The following is a 19255-nucleotide window of genomic DNA, read 5'->3' as shown; positions in this document are numbered from 1 at the left end:
TGGAAGAGCCCTTGACTTACAGAGGCCCCTGCACACGCCCACCAGCAGTTCAATGAGGGCACCAAGGCCACAAGATTCTACCCGATTCAAGTGACAGTAATTAGCTAAGCCAAGCAGAATGGCTCCATCCAAGACTGAAACTAGAGCTGAAGTGTTCAAACCCTATTTGTGCTGGGACACTTTCTTCAAGTGGAACTTACCTAGGAGTCAATGTAGAAAACAGAGCAATGTGGAGTGCCCTGGCTAAAAGTGGGTAGGGCTCCCAGGTCCAGGATGTTTCCTGGTTTTCCCATTTCGTTCTCCCATGTATACCCTCCACATCCCCCAGACCATCCACATGGAGTTTTTAGAACACAGGTTAAAAAACCTCAGTATTACAAGACACTGAGGAAACTGGGCAACCAGGAAGGAGCGGGGGTGAGGCAGGCCAGCTCCAGGAAGCCAGAGGGCAGGAGAAAGAGCCCTGAAGCCACAAATGAGAGACAGCAAGAGACACCTGACCCTGGAGCGCCTTGGTTCATCAGAGTTTTCCAGTTCTTCTTCCAAGCTACATACACTCTAATAATCATCAGAACAGGACCAATCCTTTCATGTGGCTGTAAAAGCCTTGACTACCTGGATCCAAAATAACTTCACCTACCCAGGCTCTAGGGAGGCCTTCACCTTGACCCCAGGCCGCCTCCCAAGCTTCCTCTCCCTCTCTCACCTCCAATCACAAGCGTGCCTGTCTTATAGTCTGGATGTCCTGGATTCTTCTCCATCACCCTTCATGCCCCTGCTCAAGACAGAGACCCCTCTGTTTAGAATGCTCCCTCCTCCTGCCTGCAATAATTAAAAACAAATTCTACTTGTTCTTCAGCTTAAAAGGCACCTGCTCGTGAACATTTTCTCAGACTTCTAAAGGCAGAAAACAACCTTCACTCCTCTGTTCTCTAAAATACTAGTGGCTATTTTACAGACACTAGTAAAGAATTCATCCCACTGTATTACAACTAGACGACGCGAAGGATGCTAAGGGAGAGGTGCTTATCTGATTTTGCAATTCTAGTGCCTAGCACATAGTAGGGGATAGATCCTCATTGATGTGAAAAATCAGTTAGTGCATATATCACGTCCTCAGCCTTGAGGTGCATACGGCAGAAGACTCTTCTGAATAACATAGTGCAAATCGATCCACATTGAACCCCTGGGAAAAATAATCATCTCTGTTTTAGCTACATTTTCGACACCACTGGCTAAGGAATTTAAGTACAAAAACCACCTTCCCATCATTCATTTCAGACAGCTGGTTCACAGGCTTTAGAGTCAAGGTGATTCTGTAATATTCTATTCGTGGCCAGCGAACCAGCTGCTGAAACTGCATCCGACAATTTCCTCTTCCAGCCCTAGGAGAACAAACACTACTGAGTGCAGGGTGTTAATAATCCTTAAGAAATTACTGTCCGTAGGAAAAGAAATGCAGAAATTGTTCTTCAAAAAAAGAGCTGGTAGAAAACTGCAGCAGGTTGCAGGACTCAAGAAACAAAAGGGGGACAGAAACCACACATTCTCATTTAAAAACAGCGTCATAAATCTCAGCTGAAGTACACAGTTTAATTAAAAAACACAGCATGCTGAACAGTGGGGCTGACAGTGTGGGCCTTGTGATTTGGGCAACAGCACTGACATAGATGTACTTAAACCAAAGCTATTGTCCCTTCCAGATGTTCTGCAACAGCCAATATCTGTCCCTGGGGATCGGAGAACTTACAGAAAATCACTCTAAATCACCTACCCTTGAAAGGCCCCGAATCTAAAAGGATGAGAAAAAAGACAGGAACAAATGAAACCTAACACACTGCATTTCCTTTTCACGTTTGGATTTATTTTATAATTAAAATTTCAAATTATCAAACTAATGCATGCTCCTGGTAGATTAAAAAACTTCAAATAAGTATAATCCAAAGCTGGGTAACTGGTGATGAACTGATACTTGTTGAAGCTAGGAGATGGGTGCATGGGAGGTTGCTGCACTATTGTATTTATTACTTTGGGATAGGTTTGAAATTTTCCTTGACCCCCACTTTTCAAAGGAACCCAGTATGAATAGTTGATTATGTATTCTTGCAAAAATCTATTATGTCCATATGTATGGTTATATATGTATACTTTTATGTGAAAGGATCGTAATAGACATTTCAAGTAGTTGTGTTTTTTTTTTTTTTGCGGTACACGGGCCTCTCACGGCTGTGGCCTCTCCCATTGCAGAGCACAGGCTCCGGACATGCAGGCCCAGCAGCCATGGCTCACGGGCCCAGCCGCTCCACAGCATGTGGGAATCTTTCCGGACCGGGGCATGAACCTGTGTCCCCTGCATTGGCAGGCGGAATCTCAACCACTGCGCCACCAGGGAAGCCCAAAAGTCTTTTTTTTTTTTCAAGACAGGTCTTTGGCCGAGGAACAAGTGAACAAGCTCACTCACATGAAATGTAATCAGCTAAGCAGCAAGTATAAATGACAGTATTGACTCTGTTCCCATTTTGATTGGAAGGGAGTTTTAAAACAGGAAGGTGCACGATTTCGAGGGTAGAAGAGGAAACAGCTGGTCCCGCTGGTGGGGAAGGATGCCCAACGCAGAAGTTGGGTTCAGAAAGTGGACTTCACCCTCATCCCAGCGCAGGTGGACCCACAGAAGCCAGGTGCTGTGCTGTCTCTGGGAGAAGTCAGGCCACCTGAACAATAGCGCGGTCTCTGTCTAGGAAACGTGACCTGGAGGAGGGCCCTTACGACTTAGGACCTCAATTTCCTAATCTGGAATATGAGGAAGCCAACCACATTTATCTAAACTCTCTTTCAGCTCTAACTTCTCTGTTTTTTATGGACATTCTGAAGAGCCTCCAGGGTAAATCCTCACTTATGAGATAAAAATAGAACAGGCCATTTGGGGCACATTTTGTACAGAAAAGATCAGCCACAAACCACAGGCCAGGGAGCACGAAACAGCAAATTTCATTTCCTTCGGGCTTGCAAGCAAGGATGAACATATCAGAGCAGATCCTGTGCTAAGCATGCTGTCCAAACACCGTCTAGGGTTACCATCATCTATTTTCAGCTCACAGGACAGATGCTGAAGCTGCCCAAGTGCTACAGGCTTTGGGTGTGCGGGTCTATCACAGGGAATAGAAAAGGTCTCTTCGGGGTTAAAATTATTCCAAGAGGCCTCAAAAGTGTTATCGGGGACATCCGTGGCTATAGTGGAGGCTGCTTTCAGCTAAGGGGCTTGTGAAAGATTTCTCAACCAATATGCATTTATTGAGCTCCAACTGCATACCAGGCATAGCTTAAACAACTGCTCAGAGTGGACTAGTTTCTATAACTGAAACAGGTGTTGTTTCTTCAAAATGAAAATGCCGTGTCCTCTGTGTACAGGACACACACACACACACCAAAGTCTCCATAATACTCCAAATTCAGTTAAAACTGAATCTATCCAACATTGTTTTCCTTTTCCTCTATTTCCTCTGTTTTAGCAAATGCATCACCTTCTTTTCTGCCTCTGTCCCTAGACTTATGCTCTTCCCTTTTCAGTATATGCTCCCCCTCTTTTCCTATCCATCTGTTAAAGTCTAGCTTAACTCAACCTTCTTCCATAATGTCTTCTCACAACCAACCAGATATGATGTGGTTTCCTGACCCCCTATGATATATTTTCTACAAATGCCCATGTTTACCCATGTATTATTTTGTATTACTTTACTCTTATTTGCATTAATTCTCTCCAACTATAGTACAAATTGTATGAGGAAAGAACTATCTCCTTCTTTCGTATTTCCCAAAGTGTCTAGGACAAGGCTAATGGTAAATGATACTCAGTACAAGAGTCTGGGCTTTCATCTTTGTTTTCAGCTGGACAGAGAGAAATTTGACCACACAACAGAATATAAAACTGAGTCTCTAGTCTTGGGCCCTTTGGTGGCTGTAGACCTACTCTGGTTGCTCTTACTGGGCAGTACTTCAAAGTGTTTCTCCATTGCCTTTCCATTAATATGAAGGAGTACTTGGACCATCTGTGGGTGTTTGGTTCCCCCGGGGAAACAAATGTTAAGTAATTCTTCCTTCAGGAAGAGCCCACGCCATTCTCCACAGAATGAGTATACAGCAGGGGTCTGGCTTTAGCTCAGGGTCTGTCTACTGTCAGGATCCAGGTGGGTCTGGGCAGGTACAGCTCAGGCCAGTGGCTGGGGCCCTCCAGGAGTCCACGGGCAGCCTGGCGGAGGAGCTAGACCCCCAGAGAGGAGGAAAGTGGGGAGACGGCCACAGTGCCTGGCAGCCCCAAGGACAAGGAGGCAAATCTGAAGGTCCTGCGTTCACTCAAGTTCTGTGACGTCAAGGGCCAGAGGCAGCTCTGCTGTGGGGAAAAGGTGACAAAGCACAGACGTAAAAAAAGGGAATACTGAGAGTCACAGGTGCCGTGATGCAAACACACACACACAAATACTAGGGGACAAAAAAAGGTCATGGACTTTCATGACAAAAAAAAGGTCATGCAGGGCTGTTGAGAAACATCCAACCACTCAAAAATAAGCATCTTGGGAGGTTAACTGTCCCTTACAAATACTCAATACACTTCCATCCAAATCTTTAGGTCACCTTTTGCACTCCGTGGGGACCCCTAATACACTTGTTATTATGATTTTCTTTTTCATGACTAACAGAATGCAAGTAAAAGGAAACCGTGGGAGAAACTCAAAAAGCCTGAAAATCTGTATTTCACTTACGACTATGAAGAAAGCAGAAGAGGTTTATCAGGGCTACATAATAAAATGCTATTCCTGATATCACCTTCAGGAAAATCTTCACAGACTCAACAGTCAGACACAGCTAGTGAGAAAAGTTCCTGGAAATCTAGGTATTGGCTTATTCAATAGGTTTACATTTTCCCTTTCTTAACATAGTGACCCTTGCAGGTACTCGATACACTTACAGTTAAATTTTCAGGCTACTTGTGTACCGCTGTGGTCGCCGAATACACCTGGTGTCTGTTTCTTTGTATTTAATGAGGCTTTAGTACATATAACCTTATGTACCTAGACCCACACTTATCTGGGTTCCAGGTTCCTCAAACTGTTTGAGGATCAGAGAGAAGAGCGGCCAAAGCAGAAGCAAAAACCATCAACAACAGCCAAGAAGGAACTACGCTGCCTGTGAGAGAAAAGCTCTGGGTGGTAATTCTAGCATATGCAGTTTTCTCTGAGTCTGAGTCGCCATGGGGTTCTACATACTAATAAAGCCATGTGCTTATGAGCACATTATGGCTTATAAATGACTTCCATACTCTTCACCTCATTTGATTTTGCAAACAGCCATGTGAGGTAGTTAGGAGAGAGGTGATTAACCCCTATCTACAGATGAGCAGAAGGTTTACTCTGATGGTCGGAATTGGCCACTAATAGTTTACAAGTGGAGAAGCCACATATTGAATCTAGAACTTAAGATATCTCATCTACCAAGACTCCACGCTTGTAAGGATAGATCCAATCTCATTCATTAATAAGAATAGTTCTGCATGGCTGTAGCTGGCTATGTTAGTGGTTGTATCTGCAGTGTTATTTGCATATTTATGCTTTTCAAGGGTCCTCCATGACGTTATAAGCACCCCAAAGACTCCATCTTCTCTACAACTCTCTAGTTTGCTATGGTGGATAGGCAGCTATTAAACCCCATTGACGATTATATAAGGAATCTGAAAACTTACCAAACCCTAGGGTAAGCTCAAATATTAACATGGTTCCAAACACCTGTGGCTACTTATGAACTACAGCACTCATTAAACCGAAGACAGTACCTTCTAAAGATAGCTAGATACCTAAAGATCTAGTCGGCTCTCAGCCACATTCTCCTGACAGCTGTCATTTGAACTGCAGTGGCATTTCCACAACGAAAAAGTCACACTATTAATTAGACTACCCGAGGCACGGTAGCAAAGCTACCAAAAGTAGACTGTTTGGAAATCACGAAGATTCTAGAGGGGCTTGGAAAGGCCTTTCCTAATTTAAAGTCACCATCTACTGCATTTGTTTCCAATACCTTTCCATCCCAGTACTTGTCTTATCGTGTGCTAGGAAGCAAAGCCAACATAAACTCTCACTCTAGGTACCAAGAAGCAAATGATACTCGTGTTCTGTGAATTGGTGGTTTTTAAAGGAGGCCCTCACATCTGTTTAAGTGTAGGGTCTGTTCCGCAGGGACTCTGATTTACATCATAATGACATCTGTCCTGTGAGCGTCTGATAAGTTAAACTATCTGGTTTTTTCCTTGAGAAACCTTACAATGTCCTGCAAATCAGTCTCCATTTATCAGACTTGTAACTTTCCCACTGAATACATAATGAAGGGACAAATATATGATTTGATTGGATTGCTATTTGATTCAATAAACTATTTTCCACAAAAAAGAATCTTTCTTCCTCTAGTCTTTCTACTGTTTTTCTTTATTTTTTTATTTGCTGCAATGACCACACTATCTAGTTCTCTAAATCTCTGAACATTTAACACAAAGAAAGGAGAAGCTCCTACCCAAACCAAACTCAACCAGTGAAACTTCCCACAATGAATCTGCACTAATGACTGAAGTCCAGGCATCACATTGGATGTACAATTACTTCTTCTTTTTTTTTTTTTTTTTTGGGTTACGCGGGCCTCTCACTGTTGTGGCCTCTCCCGTTGCGGAGCACAGGCTCCGGACGCGCAGGTTCAGCGGCCATGGCTCACGGACCCAGCCGCTCCATGGCATGTGGGATCCTCCCGGACCGGGGCACGAACCCGTGTCCGCTGCATCGGCAGGCAGACTCTCAACCACTGCGCCACCAGGGAAGTTCCTACAATTACTTCTTTACATGTGCTTGCAGTGTGGCTATCACAGCTGAGAATAAATTCTGCTTGTTTTTGTAATATATTACTACATTTGAGTCTTATCTTGTAGTAGATCCATTGAACTTTTACTTAATATTATGTGTATTCTGCATTTCCTGAATACATGAGCTGAAGGTCAGGAGGTGACCTTAGAATGAAAAGAAAGGGGAACATCCTGCGTTAAAAACATGTAGTGAAAAAATAAAATCCAGACCCCCGCCAAACTCAACATACACAAAACATGGTGGACACAAATCTGCAATCATTTCAATGCTCCTACTTTTCTTTCCTCCCTCCCTCCACACCTCTACCCATAAACACACACATTCTCTCTCATCATCATTCCCTGCCAAACTAGTTCCTCTTCCCCAACATCTGATTGCTAGGAATGATTCCCCACATGCTCCAGCCACCCAGGCAATATTCTTAGGCACCTTGGACGAAGAGCTCCCATTTCTGTGTCTTTGCCCATGGCATTCCCAGTGCCAGGAATTCCGTCTTCTTCCCTTCCACTTCTATAAAACCTACTCATCTTTCCTCACGTCCCATGAAGCCATCTCCTTCTTTTCTAGGTCACAGGGAGTTCTCCTTTTTAAAACTGTTGCTTTAATTCTCCAGGGTTCTTCACAATATTTTGTTCAATTACCCTCCATTTATGCATGGATTCCTATTCTATTTCTCTACCTAAAAAGTCATCTTCTTGGGGGCAGGAACCATGCTGTTTATTTCTGGATATCTTTTCCAGTACAAACAAAAGCTGCCCCACAGGCTCTTGATAAATATTTGTAGGCTGATTAACTAAAGATAAAACATTATCAGCAGGCATGTGCATAAGAAATTTCTCTGGGAGGAAAAGATAAGAAAGGGTATATCTAGGTTTCTCTGAAACATGCAGATGAAATCTATATTCTATATATACCTACAAGTATATAATCTTTTTTTTTAATTGAAGTATAGTTGATTTACAATGTTGTGTTAGTTTCTGGTGTACAATGAAGTGATTCAGTTATACATATATATACCTATTCTTTTTCATATTCTTTTCCATTACGGTTTATTACAGATATTAAATATAGTTGCCTGTGCTATACAGCAGGACCTTGTTGTTCATCTATTTTATATACAGTAGTTTGTATCTGCTAATCCCAAACTCCTAATTTATCCCTCCCCCACCCTGTAATCTTAACTAATCTATAACAAAATGTTAATTGCGCTTTTTAAAAGGTTCACATACACTGCCTTAAGTCTTGTTTATATTCATCTAACAATTGCAAGGCCTGTGACAGACCTTCTGTTTTGTTTGTTGCCATGTGAAAAAGACAGTTCTGTGGCTAGAACATCATAGACCCTTATTCTCACAAGTCAAACAGAAAAGTATGCTTTTGATGTTGCTATCATCATCCATAAGAGCCATGGTGGGAGGAAGAATGGCCCTCATTTTCTCTGCCTGCTTATACAAGGGCTATTTACCATTTTGATAGGTCTTTCATCAGTGCCAAGTGCTTCACAATATCACTTTTATTAGTCACTCCCATAAGCGCCACGTGATATGCGGGAACATTATTGCCCCCTGCTGAACAGCGCAAATGCCCTCAGGAGACACAGAGAAATTCTGTGAGGGTCTTGCCCTCCCTAACATAAACAGTGGGAGTCAGAGCTTGAACTCAAAGCTCTGGTGTTCTGCTTCGGGTCTCGGGAAAATCCACAAAGGTCTTCCTTCAGTAAAGCTGGGGAGCACTTGTCCTATCAGCTCATCACTTTAGGCTTCCCCTCCAGCAATACTGAAAAATCAACTCAATCCAACAAATACTTGCTGGATGCCTAGTAATGCAAGAAACAGTGCTAGACATGGGAGAAACTGCAGTGAATCTGACAGACCTGGCCTCCCTCATGGAGCTGAGGGTCTAGACAGTGGCTTACAAAGGAGGAACCTAAGACCATCCTTTGGGGTGTGGCTAGAAAATATCAGAATGTCTATATTTCTTTTATCTCGCCTTTCAAGGGATTTTTGTTTGTTTGTTTTGGCCGCGCCGGGTGGCATGCTGGATCTTCATTCACGCCCTCGGCAGTGGAAGCACGGAGTCCTAACCACTGGATCTCCAGGGAAGTCCCTAAAGGGATCTTTTAACTTTCTATTTTGTGGGTGTGCTTAGGATACACATAATGTGTCAGTACAGTAGCACCTGTGTATAACAGGTAATATGCTTATACTGGGGGAATCTATGCTCAAAATGTTTGCACAGACATGGATGGGCAAGCAAGACATTTGAAAACCAATGGACTGCAGGACTATGTGGACTTTCCTGAACATGCTATGACATTTCACATATTCAAGTCTTTCTTCTTGCTATTTTCACTGTCTAAAAAGCACCTCCTCCTCTTACTGTTCTCCTTCCTGAGTAAACTCCTGCAAAACCCAGCTCAGCTGTCACCTGCTCGGGAAGGCCTTCAGAGGCCGAGCCATTCTATCCACGGCTCCCGTTGTACCTTGGACATCCCTCTACCACAGAAATTATCATGCTGCATTGTAATTGTCCACATTTCTCTCTCTGGCATTAACTGGCTGGAATCTCTGGTCCGTGAGCTCCTTGAGGACAGGGGTCCTGTGGTTTACCTTTTGTGCTCAAAGGCTAGCCCTGGTGCTTGTCACGTAAGGGACTCTCACAGTGCGTACGAGAAATTTATTCTTTTTTTTTTTTTTTTTTTTTTTCTTTTTTGGGACTTCCCCGGCGGTCTGGTGGTTAGGACTCTGTGCTTCCACTGCAGGGGGCGTGGGTTCGATCCCTGATTGGGGAACTGAGATCCCGCATGCTGCACAGCCAAAAAAAAAAAACACGAACAACAAACACAAGAAAACATTTTTTTTTCCTTTTAATTGTGTGGAGGTGAGGAAGTGTGTTCATACTCAAGGTATTAGACTACAACCCCTGACTCCCCAATGAAGTAGAAAATTTAGAGATGGGCTATGAGAAAGTGATGCATTTAAAATTTACCAGTGAGGGCTGGCCAGTTTCAATCCTGAATTAAAGGCAGAGACTAAGTACTGCTAAAGCTGGGAAGAACAAATCAGAAACGCAGAGAGATGCTGAGTTCAGACGGAACAGTCTGGCGGAGATGCCTGTGCGACTGAGAGGAAAGGAACTCAGGACTGCATCACAAGGCTCATGTTCTGCCTCAGCTCTACATACACTAACCACCTAACTGCCTTGGGGCCACTTGGTCTCCAGAGAAGGAGATTATCTTGATTCCTCATAAATACTTCAGAGCTGACATGATGAAAGTAGGGGTAGAGAGGAACCAAGATGGTCAGTTCCATCCTTACTCTGGTACCAAGTCAGATGGCCAAGCAAGAGTCATTTAAAAGGCTGGATTCGATAGATTATCACTAAGGTCCCAACAGCCTAAAGTTCAACCACTTGATTATGCTGATGACACGGAGATGGTATGTCAATCAACCATGTTATGATCGATCCTTTGGGAAGACCTTCACTAAGGTGTGACTTAGAGCAACTACGTTAGTTTTCTGGACCTTGCCCAGTCAACAAACATTAATTGAACATCTAGTATCCATCGGGAACTGTAAGTAACAAGTAAACAAGATATATATTGACTCTACCTTCACGGAGCATGCATTTTTGTAAACTTCACTTTCCTTGTCTCCAACACGTAAAGCTTCTTTCATGTCTAAAAACCCTGAAATGTGATGATTCAGTGTGAACTCCAAAGCAGCATGGCCCTCAAGACTCCCTCTCCAATTGACTTTTTTAAATTCCATTCGCACACATCAGAACCACAGAACTTACTATTAGCTGTAAAATAATCCCTGTTCAATTTAAGAGATATGCATTCTAAGATTTCAAACATATTTCTTTACCTTACCTCTTACCACGGAACACAACTTCAGTTGCCCTTGCTGGGGCCTCAGCACTACAAAGCTGAATGTGGGATTTGGAATCAAAAATCTTAAATCTGAGTTCTGCCCCCATCACTTAGCAACTGTGTGTCCTTGGCCAAGTCACTTAATCTCTCTGAGCTGCTTTTATTTTTGTCACTTAGCACATTTTTATTCCATGTACCCAAGTATGACAGAACTTCAGGAAGGCACTTCCCCTCTAAATTTGGAATCAGAATAATCACTCAGGATAACCAACAAGGGCCTGCTGTATAGCACAGGGAACTATACTCAATAGTTTATAACAAGCTGTAAGGGAAAAGAATCTGAAAAGGAATATAGATATGCATATGTGTGTGTGTGTATGTGTGTGTGTGTGTGTGTGTGTATCTGAATCACTGTTCCTACACACCTGAAACTAACACAACATTGTAAATCAACTACACTTCAATTAAATAAAAAAAAGAATCACTGATTCCTCTTAGCTCACAGGCTAAGGATCAACAGAATGTTAAGAATCAATAGAATGATACATATAAAATCTCTTTCGAAAATAAAAGATGCTGTTTAAACGTGAGTTGGTGTTTGTAACTGGTATCACAAATACTCATCACAAAACAAAGATAAAGAAAAACTGTTATAGAATTGTTATAATGGAATTTTTGAATATATTCATCTCACCCAGCAAGTGTTCTGTGATTTACAGACCAAAGGCTCACAGTATGGCCTCCACCCATTTTTTCTGAAGGTATCTGAGCCATCAACTAATAGGTTCTGTGGATCCACAAGGCTGTAATTATCGTATCTTTCTAATAGTATCTGTGAAAGCTAAAAATATTAATATGTTTGTGTGTCATCTTACCCACAATTGCATAATCAGCTGACTCTAAAGTGGGATTTTATGTTTGTACCTAAATATTTAGCAATTTTAACAGCACACTGAAGTGACAGACTAAAAATATAAAAAGACCAAAAAATGTTAACTGGCTCACGATAGAACTGCCTAAGTGTCCTTGTCCATGGACGCTCTGCTTCTTATGCCCAACGTCAACTCTAAAGCGTAGATAAGTTCAATTCCTCAAACCTCAGTGTCCCTATTTGTTAAGGAGGAAAAAGAAGAATGAAATTTCATGACTTGAAAACCAAAAGCAATTTCACTTTCCATAAAGGATCAATCAACAAGCATTTATTTATATTCTACCCTATTCCTAGAACAGGGGAAATGCCACGAGAGTTACAAAAATAGAACAACATTCAGCCCTCTATATAACAAATGTGGTTACAAGTCAAACACTTTTATGTAAGTAAAGCTCATACACATGTGAGGGATCGTAAGATGATTATTCTATCCCAAGCAGAATTAGTCTTTGTTTACACTTTGTAACAGACAATATTTTACATAAATACCCCTGACTCTTTGCTTTTAGTACACACACACAAAAAGAAAGAAAACAGAAAAGGTTAAAAAAAATACGAGTGTAATAAGTATCTGTGATTTTTGTCACGTAGTATTCATATGTCTCATTCCTGGTACTAATTTCTGTGTCAGTGATGGTTATGAGAAACCGAAACTAATTCTGGCTAGTTTAAGCAAAAAGGGATTTTACTGAAAGGATATAGAGGCTCTTACAAATTTGAGAGAAGGCTGAAGAAGCAAGCTTAGAAACCGCAGGAACTGTGTTCCTCTGAGAATATGCTTAAGACTCTCACTAAGGAAGCACGGGGGGCTGCTAGAAGGATTTCTAATTAGATAGGCAAGAAATTTCCTGGTGACTTTTTTTTTGGCCGTGTCGCCCAGCATGCCGGATCTCCGTTCCCTGACCAGGGATCGAACCCGCACCCCCTGCAGTGGAAGCACGGAGTCTTAACCACTGGACCTCCAGGGAAGGTCTTAAGACCTTCTAGAAGATGGAGACTGCAAGATCTTGAAATAGGATAGCAAATTTCTCTGAGCTATATAGTGATTCAGGGAGTACAAACTGCTGTTGTTTCATAACAGAGTTGTGATTTTTTTTTTAAAGGTTTTACAAAGCAAAAGCCATTCCAATTGCTGACTTGTACTCTGAAAGAAGATACTTTGTTGAACTGAGATTCTTGACTAACAATTTAAATATATACAGATTTCTGCATAGATTTAAAGCGTTAACTTCTATAAGCTCATGTTGAGTGTCTAAATGAATGTGTGCATGCCTTCTTACCCATCTGATAGACAACTATTCCCACTAACAGGAGATATGGAAATGAATGAAAAGAGCAGGTAATTCCTTCTTTATTCAGTTCCTAGATTAGGTCCTGAGACCAAGAGTAAGAATTAACAGGGGTGAGAGGAGTTGTAAGTGGTTAAAGTGCAAACCAGCTAAGTAATAACCATAATTTCTAGTGTAATTTCTTGTCTAGTGATGTGAAGAAGCCTGGAAACATACACACGCACAAGCAGCTACTCAACGTGGGACAAAATGAAGAAAGCATTATATCACAGGAAAAGGAAAAATTAAAGAATAAATGTGACCTTATACCTACAACACTATTTTGATATCTATAGTGGCTGACAGAGGGTTTTGGGTGAAGGAAAAACAAAGATGGGAGAAAATAAAGTCAGCATTTCACATCTTGTTAAAATGGCAACATGTAGTCTTGACATGGTTTTCACCAAAAGGAATATGGGCTTTTGGCAACATTGCACAGAGAACATTAGTCTATAGTTAAGTATACATTATTAATGTCATCTTCTGTATCAGTGCAACAGGTATCAGGCATGCATGCTGGGGAAAAAATAATTAGAAAACAAACGGTTTAAGATTCTATGTGGCTAATTAAGTAAAGTCTTTACTTTTTTCTCTCAGGATACTTGAAAATTCTAGCATTATGCCCAAATATCCTGATATCTTAGAAAATTTTTATACTTATTGTTTTGAATCCAAAATTCCCCAACCCTGAGAGTTCTGCATTCTTCTAATCCTAAAATCAACACCTAGACTACAGGACCTATTTTCCTGCAAATCTAAAGGCTTGGTGTGAAAAATTCAATTATAATCATAAAATGATTGCCTTACGCATTCTTACAAAGGAAACAAGAGGATCTTGAACTAAATGCCCAGTGCTTATTTATCTGGCTATTTCAATGTCCTCTCTTTGAGAACAATGAGTCAGGAGCTCTATATTAGAGTCTATTGCACGGATCTACAGTTAACTAAGTTAAAAATTTATTCTAGCTCTAAACAGAAGCTGAGCAATACCTTGAAAAGCTCCAAAATAATATCTGGAACATTTTTTAATGTTTCTTGCATGAGATTCTACTGACTAATCTATTCCTCACATGCAAAACGTAAGTCCGAGGATATGCATCTTTCATGTTGCTGAGAAGCGGCAATAAATAAGTTTCCTTCTAGAACCTAAAATATGGCCCACTGGACTCACATTCCAGAACTTCTAATTCAGTTAATCCATAGGTGAAGAGTATTTACTATTATCTTCAAGTGAAACACAAGTTAATCTGACACACTGCATGTATACACGCGCATCAGTATGCTTCCTGGTAATCAGCCATACATAGCAGTGTAAATAGCCAATTAGTCACACAGCGAACCCAAGTTTTTGTAGCTTTTAAATAACTCTTAATAAGTTTTTAAATATACTAATGGTGCTATTCATCTTTTTCATGTATGTAGACATAAGTATTATTATATATGTAAGTTTAATTTTTGCCCAACACAGAATAAATATTCAGAGACAAGACAAATTTTAAAAGTCCAGGCTCCATGTCCATAGTAGTTGGGGAGTTCTTTGCTTCTGACCTCCAGGCTCCAATGGCTTAGAGCTGAGCGCAGCTGTATCCTCAACGTGTACGCGCTAAGAGCATGACTTGTGCAGGACACTGTGAAGCTGCAAAGCCCAGCTCTTCTATTTGCTGGCCTTGTGACCCTGGACAAGTTTCTTAATTTCTCTAAGACTTTGTGTGCCCATCTCTAAAATGGGACTAATGATACCCACTCAAGGATTAAATGGTATAATTCATATAAAATACTTATCACGCTACTTGGCATACAGTAAGTGTGCCAAGTTTATTATAAATAAATAGTTTATTATAATTATTATTATTTACTGAGAAGGCTAAAAGAAAATCAGAATAACACCAATCCAGTGAATATCGCAACAAATTACATAGCTATAAAACTTAGAACCTACTGCCAAGGGATGATTTATCCATCTATCTTGGCAGAAGGAAGCCTGGTGTTAAGGTATTAAAAACAAGGCCAGAGGTTAAAAGACATAACCTAGTTTGACCATTGAAGTAAATACCCTCATTTATAAAATAAGGTAAAGTTTAAAGTCCTCGTTTCAAAACTTCAGAGTAAGTCAAAATGCACTTGTAGCGTTGAAACACAGTATGACTCTTCCTGGATTTTAGACACAGAAGTTCTGGACCTAAGAATCAGTAAGGTGCCGTACCTTGCCTCGGAGAGTGCACAGACCCGCCAGCTGCTGGGGGGGACACAGCAAGATTTGTGACCTTAGAGGCCCAGCCTGACTTCACAGGCAGCGCGCTGGCTGGGACTGGGAGCCTGGTCTTTCCCCAGCAGGAGGGGCTGCACCCGAACCCAGCTTCCCCTAGGATTGGTGGCCGCCTTTCCCCAGCAGGAGGGGCTGTGACTTCGAACAAGCCCCGGAGGTCTCCAGGTGCTGATGCATCTGGCATTTCCCAGCTCGGACACTTAGGCGCCTGAGTTCACATTATTTGTAACCCAGAGATAAGGCCATGCTCATGCTTGCATTATAGGAAGGTTGTGTAGCCGGGGGTCAGGGTCCCTCCGGTGGAACACAAACACACTGTATGTCAGGCAGCGTCATGCTTATGCCCAACTCTGGGGAATGATGAGAGAATGGAGGACCACATATCCCCTCTTGCTGACCCTTTGTGTTGATGGGCCCCCAGTAAATATGTTCTTTAATCCACACCATAAACCATGGTATTCACCTTCACCCTCCCTCACTACACAAGAAGGACAAAAATGGAAAGGGTTGTAGATGCCCTGATGTACGTCTGTACGAGGTACTGGAAGGCTCAAAACCACAGAAGCACCCATTCTTTTAAGTCACTAGAATAAGTTCAGCAATGAGAGCTGGACTTCCCTTTTAGAAGGTGTTACCTTTTGCTGACACCTCCCATTCCTAAGTCTAAAGGGCGAAAGGGGTCAGGCCTGCAATCACCTTGACCCTCTTCCAGGAGAATCATCAAGCTGGATGCAGGGGCTCTTAGAGAAGAAAACATCTGCCCTGTGAAAACACATACTTCGCTTGAATAATCCTTCTCCTGTGGGAGGCGGAGCAGGTCACACAGATAAGATACGATTCTCAAGGCCTTATGGTGAAATACTGAAGTATGTGCATTCCAGTAAATGCAGTTTTAAGTGACACACTGAGTATCTCAAATTTAACCTCTGAACACGTCTCTGAATAGACTACCAAATAGTTTTAAATAAGTGTTTTTTCTTTGTTACCTATTGTACTATAATCTCCATGAAGGCCTATCTCCCAGAATTCCCCAAGCAAGTTAATTTAGTATCTACTGCTATGCTCTATCAAGAAGAACATTTTTGACTACAAAGTAAAACAGACTGTCATATTTTATTATAGATGGGTGTTCTTTTAAGGAATGCCAGGCTACATTTCAGTAAATTTTTTTTCGCATAAGCCACCAATAAGGACTACAATGATTTCCCCCAATATATATTAGATTCCATAATTATGATTGCAGTGCTAAGGGTGGCCTATGCCCTCACCACCCATACATGTAGACGCTCATAAGGAAGTGACTGAGTCCTGGCCACTAGAAGTTTTCTCTGGCAGAGGCTAGAAGGTCAGCTGAGGAGCGTTAGTTGGGTAGGCACAACATCAAAGAACTGAAAATGTCCAGATAATCCCCCAATTCTCACAGGGTTCAAACTCCTCCCTGAATAAACATTCTTTCAGAACTGCTGACAAATAGCCAAACCGACTTCCTCTCCTCCTCTGTGTTCCCCTTTCAGAAATGAAATCATCTAGCAGCAACATAACCACCCGAAGTGGAGCTACAGGAAGACAACTGAAGAGATGCCCTCTGGTTCGTTAAGCTTTTAAACCATCAAATGGTTTTGTCCCTTGTTAAACAAAATGGCCTGACAAACCCTGATGCATTGGAATTGTGGTTTCTAAGGCATTCCTGGCCCTAACCACTACACCTCCACTTGAGGTATCATAATTGCAAATTATGATAAAGTCCTGAATAATCAGACTCTGCTCTTCTTGGCTTAAAGCCCCAATTACTGCCAAGTCAGCAAATGCTGAACGTGTAGACAAATGCATTGGCTCCAAGCCCAGCTTCTTAGCTTTCATGGATGCTTCTCAATGGGTTTAACTGGAGCTTCTCTCTTTTGTAGCCAACACAGGCATAAGAAAAAATCACAATTTTAAATCACAGTTTCTTGTCAGTACTTGAGGACAAAAGGTTTATTGCATTTGTACACACACCACCCATTCTGAAGAATAAAAGGCTAAACTCATGCAGTGTTCTCCGAGAATAAAACCATAAGAATAAATTGGGATTTATTCCTATTAGTTATCCTTATGGTAAGATGCGGTACAAAATCAATGCCAAAGTTGCTATTGTAAAGTCAATGCAATGGTGCAATGAGATATCAGCTTAAATCTTACTAACAGTGGTGAAAAATCTGCCTTCTTGATAATCGAAGGTAGCTCCTATTTCCAATTTCTGGAGAGGGGAGGGAAAACATTGACAAAATATATTAAAACACATGACCTGAAAGACCTTTCTTAGTTATGTAAGTAAGGAACATTTTGAGACTTCCTCAGAAAGTCTGCATCTTAATGATTCCTAAAGCAGCCTGCTTAAACAAAGAGATAACGTTTATACAGCTTTGGCTGGGAGTCTTTCTGGGTGGAGGTGTTACTTGGAAAGACATCAAAACCCAAGTGATGCAAAAATCATTCTTTGCAATTTGAACCTGAGCCACCTGCCATTTTAGTCATCTGTTGAGAGTTCTATTTTACTTCTATTACTGAGCAAACCCTGAACACCAGAGGCATCTCTTCCATTTCAGAGGGCAGTGAGGGGTGAAAGGTGAGGGAGGGAGCATATGGATGGTGAACAGGTGATCGTCATGATGGGGAAGTTTACAGGGAAAATTACTTTGAAAGCACTAGGGTCCAGGATGTATGCCAATGTCTCCTAACCGCTCCCAAATTGTATCTTCTTTGTGGCTTTTCTGTGAGCACTTTCTTCTTCTCTGTATAAGCTCCCCACCCCTGCAACTTTAAGTTATTTCTCCTAAAATTTGGCCTTAATTACACCATACCCTGTACAATTTTTTTTCCACTGGTTTCTCATCATTGAGCCCAAATTATCATTTGTGGAGCACACTGGGCTTATCTCTGCAACACCCAATGAACCCTTCACCAGAGTATAGCAGCTATGATCCTACCTGTGCCCCTAAGGAGGAGGCAGGGGGCTCCTGCTTGACTTAAGGCAGTCAGGGTAATACCATCCTTCTTGCCACAGTATTGCAGATGGGTAAGCCTAGGGCAACCAGCAAAGGACTTTGTTCTGCTTTAATATCTTGTGAGTCTGTAAGTCAAGATGATCCAAAAACATGAACGCTCAAGACTGCTGTAGATGGTTGATGGCAGCCAGTCCTCTCTTTTCAGTCTGACTGGTGCTAGTGGCTGTCATATGACTGCAAAAGAAGCCTTCATGAAGGCAAAGTTAATGCACAGAGAAAAGTAGAATCAAGAGAACTTAAGAGAAATAGACCTGGAATCCTGATCACACCTCATGTGAAGTCTACATCTCTCTGAAATTTAACATTACATAAGCCAAGAAATCCCCTTTATTGTTTAAACCACTCTACATGTTGCCCTTTATATACTGCCCCCATATATTATTTAAATGCATATGTATTTTTCCCCTCTCTACCTGGCTTAGGCTGTGACCTGAAGGCAAGAAGGATGGGCCTTACTGCTTGCTCGTTTGCAGAGTTATTTCCCTAGTTGTTTGCACCTAGTAGGAATTCTGAGAGGCCTGGCTTCAAAATCAAGCTCCCATACTTACTACTTATGTGACTTTGGTCAAACTGCTCATGCCTTAGTTTCTTCCAGTTAAAAATAGGGATGACAGAATTATCATCAGAATTCAATAAAACAATATACATGCAAGCTCACAGAACAGGACCTGACATTTTGCTATGATTATTGTTTAGTAAATGCCTGAACTGTCCAGCTGTCCCTCACTTTACAATCCACATATAAAAACACAAACCTTGATCACCCTCCTCTACAATGATTATCATCATCTCTAACTCTTTTGTACCAAATTTCCCTACAAGTTAGGAGAAGATCTTTGTACTGCACCAAACTACGGCCCCATGCTTGTCAGGGAAGAGTAGGATATTCAGGGCAACCCAGAACCTGAAGACCCGC

The 19255-nt window shown here is 41.7% G+C and overlaps 1 protein-coding gene across 4 annotated transcripts in view; it reads right to left on the bottom strand.

Moving 5' to 3' along the window:
- The window catches only part of DEPTOR (DEP domain containing MTOR interacting protein), a 146433-nt gene that overhangs the window by 115034 nt on the left and 12144 nt on the right, over positions 1 to 19255 (bottom strand). The window lies entirely within an intron of this gene.

This window comes from Orcinus orca, chromosome 17 (genome assembly GCF_937001465.1).
Source record: "Orcinus orca chromosome 17, mOrcOrc1.1, whole genome shotgun sequence".
Lineage (NCBI taxonomy): Eukaryota > Metazoa > Chordata > Mammalia > Artiodactyla > Delphinidae > Orcinus > Orcinus orca.
The sequence above is the reverse complement of the archived record's forward strand: the minus strand, read 5'-3'. Positions and strand labels throughout refer to the sequence as shown.